The sequence below is a fragment of the Pleurodeles waltl genome, chromosome 1_1 (assembly GCF_031143425.1).
Source record: "Pleurodeles waltl isolate 20211129_DDA chromosome 1_1, aPleWal1.hap1.20221129, whole genome shotgun sequence".
Classification (NCBI taxonomy): Eukaryota; Metazoa; Chordata; class Amphibia; order Caudata; family Salamandridae; genus Pleurodeles; species Pleurodeles waltl.
This window is the reverse complement of record NC_090436.1, coordinates 365,802,987-365,815,406: the sequence shown is the minus strand read 5'-3', so window position 1 is coordinate 365,815,406 and position 12,420 is coordinate 365,802,987. Positions and strand designations below refer to the sequence as shown.

At 45.3% G+C, this 12,420-nt stretch overlaps 1 protein-coding gene across 5 annotated transcripts in view; it reads right to left on the bottom strand.

Annotated features, from left to right (window-relative positions):
- Nucleotides 1-12,420, bottom strand: part of ERBIN (erbb2 interacting protein) — a 766,777-nt gene that overhangs the window by 590,842 nt on the left and 163,515 nt on the right. The gene's annotated exons all lie outside the window — the stretch shown is intronic.

The window sequence follows — 12,420 nt, the reverse complement described above, 5'->3', positions numbered from 1 at the left end:
CAACTTAACCTCAAGCCAAATGATGATTCTTGCCATAATGTTTGGTACAGAATATTAAGATGTGTTTCTGCAAATCACTGCTAACCAATCTCTATTTTTCAACACCCACAGAGGTCTTTAGATAGTTGACAGAGATCAGGTAAGAATTGGCCGCCATAGCCCAAAAGGCTGCTGTAAGTGTCTTAACAAAGGAGCCTTCAAGGAACATGGCCAGCTTCAGTGCCAACCCATACACAACATTTGAACTCTCAAAGTAAAACACAAAGTCCTACATGTCCTCAAACCTAAACCCTCCAGTAACCTACAAGAGTTTGTAGCATCAATCTCCACTTTCTAGCTATCAGACCAAATTTGCAGATATGATGCTAATGTATTTCAATGAATAATTGATTAATAAGCATAATAATTAAACTAAACATGTGGATCAAAAACAGCAACATTCTATCACCCTCCCTACAAGGGTCTTCTGATATTGTTTAGATACAACTGACCAACTTTTTGAGCTGCTCCATGTGAAGCACAAGTTACAGAAAATCACTGAACACCTAGGAGGCTTATTTGGATATTCTTTTTGGTTTTCAATTTTGGGAACAGAAATGAGCTGTGGCATAAACTGTCTCTATACTATACTGTAGACCAATTGCACAAAATGAATGTTGCACACCCTTCGATATGCACTAGATTCCCGTTTTCGATAGGCATAGTTCTGCACATGATTTGGGAATGCCCTGGTATGCAGCTATACTAGAGGAGAAAACCAACAAATACTGGTCTCAACCTGGGGCATCTGGTTGACCATACACCCAGGGTGGCCCTGTCGGGGCTTATGAAGGAAATTGTGGGTACCTATGGAAGCTGTGCGCTCCTTGGCTGGCTATTAATTTGCTAAACGTGATATGGCCAGGAGGTGGAGAACCCAACACTCCTCCCCTCCACATTACAAAAAAGAAAACAGGTTATGTACCACTGCTCTTCACCTAAGAAGGCTGTTCCTAAGGGAGAGCCAATATCTAGGATTGCGCGCATCACAGACTGGAATGTTCCTCTAGCCTTACCATTCCATTTCTTCCATGACACACAGTGGACGTTATTGTTAACCATGCAACAAAGCCGTCCCTCTACATTGTTCATGGAGTCTTTGACTGTAAAACTCAGTGTCTGGTTGTATGCTTGTTTCACTTAGGATGTTCTGTGTATTTCGTGCTTGAATCTCATTGCAGTCCTTTGCACCACTCGTGTATGCCAAGTCTGGTCTTTGTTCGCTTCTATTCAGGTATCTACAATAAAAATGGGAAAAAAGACTTTCCACTTTAAATCCGCTAAACCAATTTCTTTCGCTGTTAAAATAAAATCTTCAAGACTGTCGCATTGATAACAACCAGATGTTCAGCCTAAAAATGCCGTGATTTAAATTAAAAATCTACCTGGTTTTGTAGCGAAAACAGTGGTGGATTTTTAAATTTCCATGATTGAAAGCACTACTTAACAGAAGTGCCTGCAAGGTCGAACCTACCGACCACCTGCTGCAAAAGTGCTTCCGAGTTCTATGTAGTAGTCGTAAATGAAAGATGAGTGAGTTGTTCAGTACAGACAGGCAGAGGTAATGTTAATTAGTGTGAAAACTGAATACGAGGCCTGATAGCTGGACGCGAGTGTAAGTGTTCTCCTAAGACTGGATTCCTCGACTGTTCCACCCGAGGTCAGACCCATGCCCTTCTTCTGCCGCATGTCCGCAATGCAATTATTGCTGGCATAATCATATCGTACTTGCAAACACACATTAACAGCCATCGAGCTTGTCCCACTGCCAACCGCATTGTGTAAGGGCAAACCTCAAGGATAAGACTAATTTATTACCAGGCATTTCAGTCGAGCACATGTCATTTGTTTAATGAAAATTTCAATTTACAGTAGAACAAAAAATCGTAACAAAACTCGAGCAATATGTGCGGTGTGCTGGCTCTCGAGTGGAGCCGGGGCTCAACTTGTCCTCAGTGTTTGCTTGTGTTCACGCAGCCGCCATGAGCTCCCGGGGCACAGAAGGGAGTAACCAGATTGAATGATCTTCGGAAAATCTCTTCTGTCACACTATTATAGCTCCATATGTTTGACTGACATTGAAGACCGCTGCGCTGGCATATTTGCAACCCAAGCGTTATCACAGACCAGATCTTTTTCAGCGAGTTTGAAAGAGGAAGCTATGACGTGCGTCAAGTTGTTTTCCCTGTTCTGTGTTAAAAGGGAAAGTTTATTGTACGAGAGAGTTCAGAGTCCAAACACAGCACCTTAGGTTTACTAAGGAATGCCACGTAATCATACTCTATCCTAACAGTACAAAGGCAATCTGTGCTGGGCGGAAGTGGTGCTTGTGGCCAATCACAAGTCAGAGCTTGCTGACGTCCAATGGCAGGCTTTTGCTACCTAGTCATCAAAACACCGCACTATCTAACAGCTCTTAAACCAAGCGCAATGCTTATATAGATGAAAAGTGTTCAGTGGAGCCCCTCCAGCACAAATCACAACTCGTAATAGAACTTTGCTATAATTTCCACGAACGCTATAAACTCAACGTCATCTGGTTAACATTAGTAAGGTAACAATTAAAGAATGCATATTAATCTCCTTTCCTTCCTCCATTGCAATTACGGAGGATTAAATGGGGCACCAGTGTGCGATAGAGAAGCTAACAGCTGTGGTTCTTGACAAACTCTCGAATTGAAAAAATGTGGATTCCTTTCAGACACTTTGAAAATTGAGAGCCTGGCAAGGGAAGATAAGACCGTGGCCATCATTTGTTTCTTACAATCTGTGAGCAGTAGTAAATTCCCTTTGTCAAGACTGTCTTCTCTTGTTGGATTACTTAGGTGTAGCACTATTCTCTCAGTGGCTGACCCATGCTGAACTTCTTATGTCTCTTTCTGTTTTGAGAATGTACTTTGAAGCACTGCACATCTGTGCATTCCTCCTATCTCCCTGCCTTTCTCTGTCTCTTACCTTTCAACCTGAAAAAACATTACAAAAATAAAGTTGTAATAAAACATCTTGCTGGCTACTGTACACATATAAATTACAGATGAGTAACAGTGAACAAGGGAGATTTTTTTTGCATCAAGAGGTTCTGAGTGTAGATACCTAGGGACAAGATTTACCGTAACTCAGATGATTTGAGGGATGGTAACCTGAACAAAGCTCTAAGGGGGATTCGCAAATCTCTGCCTTTTTGGGCCTCTCTCCTGTTGTCCCCTGTAGGGTGACTCGCATTAGCCAACATGCTAGTGCTGCTATATTATTTTGAAGCTTTCCGCTCTACCTGCCTAGAACCTTTTTTAAGGGAGTGCACAGTATCTTAACTGAATTGATTTTGGGCAGGGGCAGAAGACAAGTGACCTTACCAGTGATACAGATGCCACAATTAGAGGAGGGACTGAGTGACCCAAACTATGAATGGTATTACACAGCAGCTCAACTTCAGTGGCCAATGAGGTGGCTGGGATCCACTGATTGTTGAGAGACCTGGGATTCAGAAGCCACTTAATGGCACTCTGCTGTACTCCTAGCTCATGTCTCTGAGATCACGCCATGTTGTAGAATGGAGACAGAAGAAGGTGGCCAGCCAGTGTTGGATGAGTTATGTCGTACAGCGTGCCTTCTGACGGTGGGTGACATATAAGGAAGGTGTACTATTGTTGTTTCAAGACCTCAGAAAGGGCTTTAATATCCCCGTGGGTCATTTCCTGACAAGTTACGTGTTGCAGCAATGGTTACTGTCCATGTGTGGGGAGGGAGGTAAGGAACCTCCTTGGACCCAGATATTAGATACTTTACTCATACAGTGGGGCACCAGACATGCCATAACCAACATCTACCAGGTGCTATAGCACATAGCCTCCATGGAGCTCACACAAGCACGGGCAAGGTGCGATGCGGTAACTGATCGTCACTGGACACTAGTGTTGAGGCAGATAAAAGATGTGTCTCGCAATGCATGCTTCCGCTATACCCAGTTTAACTACCTGCATCAAACATATCTATCACCACAGAAAATAGCCCGCACGTTCCCAGGGGCGACCTCGGCATGCCCCCACTGCACAACCATGGAGGCGAGCTTCTAGCGCATGACTTGGGATTGTCCAGTCCTTCAACATGCATAGGATAAGGTAGTGAAAATCATTAGCAAAATTACTGAACACACCTTGTTACTCACCCGGGAATCCTGCATATTGGGAATCCAAACACGAAATACAAAAGACAGACTCATACACAAATTTATTGACTTGGCCTTGATTTTATTTAAAGGCCAAGTAGCTATGCACTGGAAAGCACAGGTTGCTCCAGATGTGGGGGCGTGGCTGAGAACACTTCTGACATGGGCACGTGCTGAAGCTGCTTATTACTCTACTATGAAGCTGCGTGGTCTACCAGTTAAGGGAGGGGATAGATGGGAGGTTTTTGTGCTGAGAATAGAAGTCAGGAATGACAAGTGCCCACCCTGAAATAAGTTCCAGAAGAGATGTAGCTTGATGTTTAATACTGGCAATACATGTTTGATGAGATATGCAAGTGCCTAGAGACACCTGGTGTGTTTATAAAAGATTGGCAAAGCCTACTGATGTGCATCCATAATTAGACACGTCAAAGTCGGACCCTTGTTTTGATGTCAAAGATACCACCAACGATTAGCAGCAAGAATATCAATGATACCTATATAATGTATGTTGCATTGGGGAGTACGGTTTGTTTCCTTTTTTCTTTTTCTCTCGTTTATTTTTGATGATATCTCCGTTTAAACCATGTGCCACAATCCGGCAAGGGGGGGGTAGTAAATTAGATAGATATGACTAGAAGCTGATATGCTTTGTAGCTTTCTCTACCGAAATATTTTGATGTTACTGTAACGCATGATTTGTTATTTGCTATATGAAAAAAAGATTTTAAAAAAGAGGTTATGAGTGATGTCAAGGAGACCCAGAGGGCAAAGCTCAAGTTCTCTATGATGTCACTCAGAACCTCTACAGTGTAGATTTTGACATACAAAACATTTGTTTCCAGTTCAAACTGTTCAAACATTACTAAAATCACAGCAACAAGTGTTGCCAAGGAGTCAAAGATCCTTTGCAAAGGTTGACTTTTCATCTTTCTATTGCTATGTTTGGGTTTTAAACTGAGGTGCAACCTATTCCAGACAGTGCTAACATGAGTAAAAATTAAAAAATGAAGTAATACTATCAGACAATGAGCCGCATTACACCAGTTTGCCTTTTCGTGCTGCATAATTTAGTCAACCCTGCCACATAATTTGGCATTCTCATGCCACATAATTCCAGTGACCCGGGTCATTATTTTAAATGTGTGTTACACACAGTATGATATAGGCTGCCACAAAATATGTACATTAATTTGCGTTAAAGATAAAAACGTGTTTCTAAAGTATAGATTTCAATAATAAGCAGATGCTACTTAGTGCATACATGTTCTATAAATGTCCATTAAAAACACACACTGCACAGCTCATTTTGGAACACCCTTGGGATACCTTTCAAAAAGAAAATATCTTTGCCGTCAGGAAGCTTCAGGTAACAGCATCAATTAATGACTCGATCTGCTCCCAAGCAGCCTTTACATTTGCAGATTTACCAGTGGTGCACATTTGCACTTCTTTCAGGAGGCAGGCATCCTGACAAGAAGGCCTGTTTATCATCAGTCTGCCCCTCCCTCTGGATCAGAGCACAGGAGACTCCCTCCATTACATTCCAGCTGGGGAAAATGAATTGTCAATTAACTTTTGTCCTTTAGGTAAAAGTCTAAAATTACAGACAACTGCTGTCCATTAAGTCATCCATCACAGACAACAGATGGCAGGGCTAAATCATGGACAGGCTGCGAAAATTATGGACGGGTGGTCACCCTACTTGGCCTCTTCCTGTCGAAATGCACCACTCTCCACCTGTAACCAGAGGGGATTGTCTGATACTCCGCAGATCCCTGTGGCTGCGCGTTCAGCTTACAGTATCGAGTCACCATACGTTTCGCAAGGCTTATAATGCAGGCTGCAAGCTTATTCTTCGGATACACCAAAACAGCCCTAAAATCAGTGGAATACTTTAAAAGAACAGAACAACCCTCAACTACATACCTACAAATCCTGTACACGGCTCTGAATTCTACTTAGGAAAGTGGGTTCTTTAAGCATTCTTATTAGAATTTTAAAAGAGTAATCAGTGACTTCATGCTTTAAAAAGGAAAAAAAAAAACCAAAGGTATTATTTATCATTATGATGGGAAATGACAAAACCGCTATAATTTCTCAGCTCCTAGTAGATTCTAGTGACTGTCAAATAATCGATCTTCTCGCTAAGGAAAGAGCAGAGCTCTACCATTTCACTGCAAAGTATTGGTAATCATTTAAATACGCTATAGTATTCCTGAAACATATCGCAGCTCGGCCCTTCGTAGACCCATGTTGGGCGTGACTGCTCCAGACGATCACATGCTTCCTCTGGACAGGACCTGGGGTCTAAACCCAGAGTAGTGTAGGACACGTCTCGCCAGACTTCCTTAGCTCAAGCTCCTGATGTGAGATGTGCTCAGTGAGAGAAGCCTGAAATATTGTGGACTTTCCAGGACCACTTCCACAATGGCAACACTAGAGCTCTTCAACAAGGGCCTGCGAAATGAATAATAGGACCGAGAGCTCTCTGCAATGCTCAGGGAAAGAGAGGGTCTTGCTGGAGAGCCATGTATAAGGAACGCGAGTTGTTCTGGAGAGGATGAGAGGCTGCAGAGCCTTAGGACAGAAACAACTGAGTGGACAAAGAAACCACAAAACCATTTCCAACCATAATACAGCCTTTCTTCAACAGTAAACTAGAGTCATGCGCGTTGCCTCACTGGCACTCTTCATTTATAAATATATCAAATAAACTGCACTTTAAATATACTTTCTGAGAAGCAGCGCACCTTTTCCACTATAGGCTTGTAGCCTACTGCCGAGGGCCATTGCAGTTGTTAAAGGCCCTAAATCCAAGATATAGGACTGAGCCCCCCTCTCCCCCCCGAGGACAGAATGCTCAAAATTAAAAAGGGAGCAACAGAAAGACAAATATTGGAATGGTACAGCAAAAGGGTTATACCAGCCACTATTAGCCCTGAGCTATTGCCTTCAATAGAGCTCCAAACATTTCAATGTTCGAATGAAAGTTATTTCATCCCAAGGATCAACTATTACACAGCACAGTCTCTACGTCGGGACAGATAAAAGAATATAGATTTCCTTGTTGCAAGGACTTTGGCTTCTATAAGACTACAGTAAAGACACCATGGAAGGAGAAGGCTATGCACAGCTGTAAGCAGTTCTTATGGTATCTCGGTCACAGAACATGTGGGAAAAGATTTAATTGTAATTATGGTATTAACTGGAACTTGCGACCCCAGAGATCAAAGACAGTACTGAACAAAGAGATGCGCGTAATTGGTTGTGCTCACACCTCTGGAGCATTAGCGCCTCACTCATAGATCGATCTGAGATCGAACTGAGAAAGCAGACTGAAAGCAAGAAAGATCAAGACGAGATCTGTGCTCAATAGCAAAAATATAAGGGCACCGGCGAAAGGCCCGATTCTCAATGCCCACACTTCCCAAGTGGGAAATCCTGTGGGACTACCCATTTATGGGATTCATTAAGAATCTCAAAAGAACTCAAAGAATCAAAATACTTCATACATTTGCAGCACCCCTTAAATGCAAAAAATAAAATAAAAAAATAGTTCACTGGAATGCCACCAAGTGGGAAATTCCTCATGAATAAATGATGCTGATATGTGTTCAAGAACATTTTTACAATTCTGGAACAGGTGTGTGGAATTCCTATAGCCCAACATCCAGGACATATTGTTTGGGGCCAAGGACAACAATTTTTCATATTTATTTTGTCCCTGGGAACAAGTAGGCCCAACCCCCTGCAGCCCAAACCCTTTGGCTGTCAGTTTACTGTATCGCATTACTGATCAGGGAAGGGCATTGTCTACAGTAAAGGTAACATTCGTGTACATATTTTAATGTTGTTCAAACTTGTATTCATGGTTCATTGATACAAAGCCTTTCTTATTAGGGTGAGCATGTGCTAAGAAAATGTTGTAAGCTCAGACAGCACTACTGATGAACAAGTTCCTTACCTTCGGTAACAAATTATCTTTTAGAGACATACTCTAGTTGCCGATTCCTTACCTTAGAATTTTCCCCAGGCGTCTGGATCCAGAGATTTTGTTTTCGAGCAGTACCCTTACGCACCATCAGGTGGCATCGGTCAACTCCGTGCCTGTTGTTGGCGTCATGGTCGCTGCGATGATGTCACAGTCATATATAGGTGACCCCCCACCAGCGCTCTGTCAGTTTCTTTTCACGACAGAAGCGTGGAGCAATAAAGACCACTGAATCTGGTACGCCATAACTAGGGCCCTAGAAATTAGTTCGCAGAGCGAGGAGGATGGGTGGGTAAGTAAGGAATCTGCAACTAGAATATATCTCTACCAGATAACTTGTTACCGAAAGTAATTAACATGTTCATATGATAGAGACTTCTAATTGCAGATTCCTTACCTTAGAATAGATACCCAAGCAATACCATCTCCAGAGGGTCTGCGAACTAACGTCACACTATGAAGTCCTGCAGGACCGAACGGCCAAAGTAGTTGTCCCTGCAGACATGACTGTCCAGGCAGTAGTGTTCAGTGAACATATGCAGGGACACCTACATTGCTGCCTGGCAGATGTTCAGGACTGGAACTCCGCATGCCAACGAGGTGGTTGCAGCAGTTGCTCAGGTAGACTGAGCATGCAAACCCTCGGGGGGTTGCTTTTTAGCCACAGCGTGGCACATTTTGATGCAGTGAACAACCCTTCTGGAGATGGTACTTTTCTGCACCGCCCATCCCTTCTTCACACCCACATAACCAACAAAAAGTTGATCGCCCACCTGGAAGTCTTTGGTACGATTAAGGCAGAACACCAATGCTCTCTTTGGATCCAGACAGTGGAGACTCTCCTCTTCACGAGAAGGATGTGTGGGTATGTAAAAAGTAGGCAAGGTGATGGATTGTCCTAAATGAAAGGGCGTGATCACTTTAGGTAGGAAAGAGGCACTGGTACGAAGCACGACTTTGTCAGGATGGGCAGAGATGAAGGGTGGGTTTGAAGAAAAAGCTTGCAGCTCACTCACTCTATGTGCAGAGGTGATGGCTACAAGGAAGGCTGTTTTTAAGTGAGAAGCCTCCGCGGACAATTATGAAGTGGCTCAAAAGGAGCACACATGAGGAAAGTGAGTACCAAGTTCAAATCCCACTTGGGGATTATGAACAGGGTAGGCAGAAACATGTGGGTAAGACCTTTGAGGAATCACCCAACAAATGGGAGATTTAAACAAAGAGGGTTAATCAGGTCTTGGAATGCAGGGATGGCAGGCAAACAACCCTCAAGGGTGCCCAAAGCAGAGCCCTGCTGAGCAAGAGAAAGTACAAACAAAACAATCTTGGACAGAGGTGCAGAAACGGGATCAACAGACTTTTTGGTACACCATGCCACAAATTTAATCCAACAACAGACATATACAGTTTTGGTGGAGTGACACCTGGCTGCCAAGATAACATTACAGACTTCCGGCGAAAGGTCGAAAGCTGTCAACTGTCGCCGTTCAATCGCCACACAATAAGGCATAGACAGGACAGGTTCGGATGGAGAACCATCCCCTGCTGCTGTGACAGAAGACCCTCCTGAGTGGAAGATCAATGGCCGTGCTCAGAAGCCTGGGATACCATATTCTTTGTGCCCAGTCCAGAGCCACAAGAATTACTTGGGCGCCATTCTTGATCTTCTTGAGAACTCTGGGCAGAAGTAGTATTGGCAGAAAGGTATATAGAGGGCCTGAGTTCCACTCAAGATGCAAAACGTCGCTGAGCGAGTGCAGCCTTGGAAACTCTAACTTGCAAAACAGCTGACATTGCGCGTTCTCTGCAGAGTCGAACAGATCTAACCAAGGCTCTCCCCACTGCTGAAAGAGACCTTGTGCCACCTCTGGATGGAGATGCCATTCATTATCGACCATGCATTGATTGCTGAGTTCATCTGCTCTGGCATTCAGAAAGCCCGCCAGATGTTTAACCACCAGGGATATGCCCGGACGTTCCAGCCACGTCCAAAGGTGCGAGGCCTCTTGATAAAAGGATCCACAACGCCACCCAACCCTGCTTGTTGCAGTACTACATGGGCGTGGTGTCAGTGAACACCTGCACCACTATCCCTTTGAGAAAGGGAAGGAATGTTTTCAATGCAAGCCTGATCGCACAGAGCTCAGAAGATTGATGAAGAGCCCGGACTCCGCAGGTGACCAAATGCCTCTGATCTCGGCCTGTGGTTGCCCCATCCCAGGAGTGACACATCCGTCACTAAGGTGATATCTGGTTGGGGAAGGGAGAGGGAGAGGGATCTGCCTCTGACCTAATCGCGGTTCGAAAACCACCACTGCAGATCTTGCAGTCCTCTCAGAGATCTGGACCATGTCTGAGAGATTCCCGATGCTGCGCCCAATGGAATTTCAGGTTCCACTGCAGAGCCCACATATGCCATCTGGCATGTGTCACTAGCAGGATGCAGGAGGCCATGAAGCCCAGCAGCCTCATTGTCATTCTCACCGAAATCCAGGACAGAAGCAGAAACATCAGTATCATAGCACAAATATCCTGGATTAGCCGCTCCGGAGGATAGGCCCAAAACTGCACTGTATCCAGAACAGCTCCGATGAAAGGGAGCATCTGAGAGGGAGTCAGGTGTGACTTCGTCATGTTTATAGTGAACCCCAGCGAATACAGGAGGTTCTCTGTAGTCTGGAGGTGGGAGACAACAGCCTGGGGTGGGCCTACCTTCAACAGCCAGTCATCGAGGTAGGGGAAGACTGAAACCTCTAGCCAACGCAGATGAGCTGCGACCACTGCCATCACTTTTGTGAACACCCGAGGAGCGCTGGGAAGGCCAAAGGGGAGCACGGTAATCTGAAAGCGCTTGTGACCTACCACAAACTGCAAGTAACACCTGTGGGCAGGCAGGACAGGAATGAGAAAATAGGTGCCCTGCACGTCTAACGCTACCATCCAGTCTTCAGGGTCCAGGGCAGACAGGCTCTGACCCAGAGTGAGCATTTTGAATTTTTCCTTTCTGAGGAAGAGACTGCGGGACCGGAGGTCTAGGACAGGGCGGATGCCCTTGTCCTTCTTGGGCATCAGAAAGTAGCAGGAATACCAACCATGACCTACTTCTGGCACAGGGACTCTCTCTATGGCTCCCTTGGCCAAAAGAGCAGTAACTTCCTTACAGACAAGTGCCAAGTGATCGCCGTCATCTGATTGTAGGATAATGGCATGGCCAGAGGGGTAGTTTTGAAGGGGAGAGAGAAGCCTGGCTTCATGATCCACTGCAATGCTGAATTCCGCGTCCTCATCCGAGCAGAGGCTGGGCAGCATGCCGGGCATGGTGAACGGAGGGAAATGGATGTGTTTGGGTGCCCCTTCCATAGCCACGAAAGGGGCGAAAAGCAGATTGAGGGGGACAAGGAACAGTTGCAAGGCCAAGGGACTAAGCCATAGCCCGAGACTCTTTAAAGTGCTTGAGCGCTGAATTTGCTTTGTCTCCAAAGAGACGGGTACCACTGAACGGACTGTCCATAAGCGTTTGCTGGACATCCCCTGAAAAGCCAGATGTCCTCAACCAAACGTGGCCCCTTAAAGCCACGGTTGACGCAACCAATCTGCGTAGTGAGTCAGTTGTGCCCAGCCCTCAATGAATTGTGAACGTGGCTGCATCTCTCCTGTCAGCAACGACTTGGAAGAGACTGGCTCGGGCCTCCTCCGGGACATGTGTCGGCACCTGTGTGACTTATTCTCATGAAGTATGGGAGTAGGGGCCCAAAAAGCATGCGCTGTTCACAGACTGCAATGCTAGAGTGGAGGAAGAGAATAACTTTGTCCCAAGTTTTTTCAGTCATTTTGATTCCCTATCCAGGGATGCCGAAGGGAGTGCGCCAGAAGAGGAAGAAGCCTGGATGACCATACTCTCAGGAGTAGGATGTTTGGTAAGGAATTTAGGGTCGTTAGGTGCAGGCCTATGGTGGCGGGAGATTGTTCTGTTGACAGGTGCCGCTGTGCTGCATTTAGACCACGTCCCCAGCAGGACATCAGTGAGGGCTTCATTGAAGGGCAAAATGGGTTCAGACGCAGAAGTCCCAGGCTGAAACACCTCAGTCAGGAGGCTAGTCCTGACAGCCACCAAAGGCAGCTTGAAGCCCAGGACCTCAGCCGTTCTTGTCACCACGACTGAATATGAGGCTCCCTCCGCCATAGCCACGGCAGGGGGAGAAAGCATGCCAGAGTCAGGGGA